Genomic DNA, 4,474 nt, shown 5'->3' with positions numbered 1-4,474 from the left:
CTGACCGGCCACTTGACCACCTTCTTCTTCTGTGCGAATGCACAAACAGTACCCGAACTCTTATGGGAATCGGCAAGGCGCCGCGAGAAATGAGTATAATGGGTGAGGGCACTACAAATGTAGTGCGGGACAATACGTTGAGAATGTGGGTTTTCGCGGGAGGCGTGTCAGAGATAAATCCCTGCAGTCGCACTATCCTCTGTGTCCTCGGTGGCTCAGATGGATAGAGCGTCTGCCATGTAAGCAGGAGATCCCGGGTTCGAGTCCCGGTCGGGGCACACATTTTCGTCTATCCCCGTTGACTAATGTCAACGCCTGTAAGCAGCTAAGGGTGTTAATTTCATTGGTACTTTATGTTGTACCGTAATTACTGCGCTGACGTCGCTTATACACCAGGTATGAAATCCTCCTCGGAATTTTTTGGACGGCCTGTATGCTTCATACGTAGAGTCTTGGACAGAAATGAGCCACTGGTCGCTGCAGAGCAGGAAAAGCGCCACAGCAATCGAATGCGAGTCGGCATATATCCGCAGCGTCGCCCCTGGGGATCGGCTATTAAAAGCCCACCAGGCCTCCGCGCGTAGGCGGGATGCGGTGGGCTGGGGTATTGGGCGCGCCCCATCAGGCCAGCCATCAGCGTGATTGGCGCACCTGCACCTCCCCTCCCCTCCCCCCTCTTCCCACACTCGCCGTTCTCCGCAATTACACCTGTGGCGATTGTTTCCCCGTGGCCGCCGGCGCCATCAGCTGATTGCCTGTCCCGTCCGCCACACGCGAAAAACGTCGATGTACGAGCCCGTGCCGCGCTTACCGACCCTCCACCTGCGCATATGTCCGTATTTAACAGCACAGCCGGCCTTTTTAAGATTATTTATGATTTTTTTGTACCGCCTACAAATCGTTACCTGGCGAGTATTCGAGCTACCGACACTGTTAAAATTGCAAACGAAGTCCATCGCAGGAGCGGATCCAAGGGGAAGCGGGTGAGGATGTGTCATGGGTATGACAAGCTCCCACGTCCCCCCTCTTCAAAAAAGAAATATTTTTATATATGCGTTTATTTTCTTTTTGGGGAGGGGGGTCATCAGTCTTCTGATTGGTTTGATCCGGCCTGCCACGAATTCCTCCTCTGTACGGGACCTGTGGTAGCAATCGATGACCTGTGCGTAGATATCTAATGCCACTCACCTGCACAAACTTGTCACCGAACTGTCAGATCCCTGATACGCAGAATCCATAGATGGACAAACAAGGTATTAATCATGTCGTCATAATGGTTTCACTCCTCAGTGTATATAATGTTGGAAACATAGCTCTCTTGTCCACTTTCTTTCACAGATGTAACGTCATCAGCTCTAGTCACGGTAACAGTCTGCACAACTGCGACAAGTTATGAGATCTTAGCGCACTTGACCGAAGACTGATAGCCAGACCCAGGGGGTTCATAAAGAACATGCTGCATGTACACTGCTGGACATTAAATCTCCGACACCAGAAAATATAATAAATAATGAAACTACCCTTATTCTACCCGTGCAGTACAACAGGAATAAATACGATTAAGCCTGTAGGTGATTTAGGAGTATACAGAGTCCGAAATTCAGCACATAAAGCAACCAACTGTGGCATTGGTTCTAACTAAGCTGGGTTCGACTGCACGCCAGACTTCATCAGTCATGGTGACTTAGACGTAGTTGCATACCAGTCTATGACGGCCGCGGTGGCCGAGCGGTTCTAGGCTCTTCAGTCTGGAGCCGCGCGACCGCAACGGTAGCAGGTTCGAATCCTGCCTCGGGCATGGATGTGTGTGATGTCCTTAGGTTAGGTAGGTTTAAGTAGTTCTAAGTTATAGGGGACTGATGACCTCAGCAGTTAGGTCCAATAGTGCTCAGAGCAATACCAGTCTATCAGCAACCAATGAACAGAACTTTTTCAGAGGCAGAGAAATCTGAAGAGCTTGTTGGCTAAGGAAACAAGCGAACACACACTCTATCGATGTACGTCAAGACATCACGGAAAATATTCGGTCTTGTGTTATCTTGTTGAAAGAGAACGTCCCCTAGCAGACGAAGGCAGGGAACAGGCACCAGTCTAAAACGTCAGAATGCGAACAAGAACTGATCGTATTGTGTATGCATGACACCTCATAAAATCACGCCAGTTACTGGGCCAGTCTGCATACAATCTGTGAACGTTCATAGTCGTTGGAGCGTCCACACATGGGAAAATCCTTCGCGAAGCTTTACGCAGAACCAGAAGACATAGTGCCACTCCTGTGTCTACTGCTGCCATTCGGTCTGCCGCTGTCGGAGAACGAAAATCTGCTGCCACATCAAGGGAAGCTGCACCATTGATAACAATGTTCACTGTGCTGATGATCCGTGATGCTACACTCTCCATGTAGATACTTGCCTTGCTACAAGCAAACGAGCGCAATTCCTGACGTAAGGTACGTTGCGTGACAGTAAGAACTTCCATGGACGAGGACAGAATGTCTGCCCTCTCGGGCGCTAGTCGTGTGAAGCCGTTGAGATCCTGCAGGGCGCTGAGTATGGCTTTCCCGAACCAATCGATTCACAAGACAGTCGTGGGATCGTGAATAACGAGAGCACTGCAATGATAAATTGTGATCTCGATAAACAACATTCCTGCAGCTGCTGTCGAATTCTGACTCGTGCTGATAAACGTTTCTTCTTACTACACGATTTTCTCACCAACAACATTCAAATACGGTTTCTAAATGAGAAGTCGGCTCCACAATATAGATGGCGTTATTCCCATCTACTTTTCGCTGTTGCCTGGAAAAGTTAATCATTCGCTGACCCAAGCATGCCATTTTTACGTTGTTGTGTTTCGCCTTTATTCTTTCATAATTTTATTGACCAGCAGTGTAGTCGTGGACGCAATATGTGGATCAGCCACATCTCTGTCGTTACTTCAAATTGTAGTAGTGTGGAGACAAATGGTAATGCAGATATCACTTGCAGTGTAATCGTCGACATCGGCAACGTGTACCACTCAATAAATATCGTTTCCTAGATACTTGGCAGAAACGAAAGCATCACGTAAGAGCACTTGCAGTAAATGGTGGCCACAGTAAATAGTGCACGGGTGTCGCTAAACCTTCTCCGAGAGCTCGAAATGGGCGAAGATGTCGCGGCTGACGCACACCAGTGGGAGTCTAGATCGTCTTGCTAGTAGTGTATATTTCAGGTTGGTCACGTGGTCACATGGCGAATGTTCAGATGTGATGAAATGCATACCTGGTTTTCACGAAAGGACAATTATGTAGGATACGTTGTAGATGATGTGTACATGTATTGTGCAGGGAACTTATATCTTCAACAAGGCAATGTTCGCCGTAGTACGACGGCGTGCTGGAGATTAATACCTCCGAATTTTTTCTATGGAAACTCAAAGCTTTTCAAATAAAACAAGCGTAATTAAACCTTCTATACCTTTATTCTTCATGTCTATATATTTATTTCTCTAGATAGTCACCCTGGCAACCTTTCTTCCAACGAGAGACCAGTTTGTTGGTACCGTCACCATAAGATGTTTGACCTCGTTGACTGACACACAACCTCATCTCTGTTCGCACTGCTTCATCACTATCAAAGTTCGGTCCTCTAAGGTGTTCTTTAACTTTTGGAAACAGATGAAAATTGGATGTGGCCAAGTCGGGACACTATGGAGGACAATCAATGACAGTGAATATAAGACGTCGGATTGTTGCTGATGTCGCAGCGTTAGTTTGTGGTCTGGCATTGTCATGTTACAGGAGAGACTGCTTCATGTGTGGACGAACTCTTCGAATTCGAAACTCCATTACAACAAGCTATCTCTCAAGTACCGGCATAGTTACGTTACGCACCGCTAATTTACACGTCACAATTCGCAACATTATAGCGGCAGAGGGATGCAAATATGTACACGTGTCGAATAAAGACGCAGGATGTTAATAATGTTTGTTTTGTTTAAAAAAGTTTAAGACCTTTCACATAAAAAATTCCGAAGCATTACTTTTCAGTAAGTTCTCATAGGTTGCCAGTTCCTACTGTGTTATTTTGCAATATTAGTGATATGTGAACGTGCTTTTTTACATTCGCTCCGACGAACATCGCGTGAATTGTGGGCTGCTGTTAAACGGTCGTCTGTCGACACAGTATTTCAACATTCACATTCCCATGAGTTCTGTTGTTGGGCAACTGCCACGTGGACTTCCCAGTTTTATCAGTGCAAAGCAGGCATGCTGTACTTGGCGTGTCCAAGTTGCTGATCAGTTTGTATCTTTAACTGTCGTAAGCGTAAGACCGAAAAGCCAATAACAATTAGGTATGGATAATGTTAAATAATTATTATTTGGTTAAATAAAATTTTACAAATGACTTGTTCACGCATATGTCTGGATAATCGTCTGGAGCTGCTCAACCGAAATACAAAAAAAAATTGCCACGTGTGTCCCTAATCTGCA

The 4,474-nt window shown here is 46.3% G+C and overlaps 1 non-coding gene across 1 annotated transcript; it reads left to right on the top strand.

Moving 5' to 3' along the window:
• The first annotated feature begins 204 nt into the window (after positions 1–204).
• On the top strand, positions 205–278 carry Trnat-ugu (transfer RNA threonine (anticodon UGU)). Its single transcript has one exon. It is a non-coding gene; the product is annotated as a tRNA-Thr (tRNA).
• Positions 279–4,474: the final 4,196 nt, after the last annotated feature.

Source organism: Schistocerca serialis, chromosome 2 (genome assembly GCF_023864345.2).
Source record: "Schistocerca serialis cubense isolate TAMUIC-IGC-003099 chromosome 2, iqSchSeri2.2, whole genome shotgun sequence".
Taxonomy (NCBI): domain Eukaryota; kingdom Metazoa; phylum Arthropoda; class Insecta; order Orthoptera; family Acrididae; genus Schistocerca; species Schistocerca serialis.
This window is presented reverse-complemented; position numbering and strand designations above follow the sequence as displayed.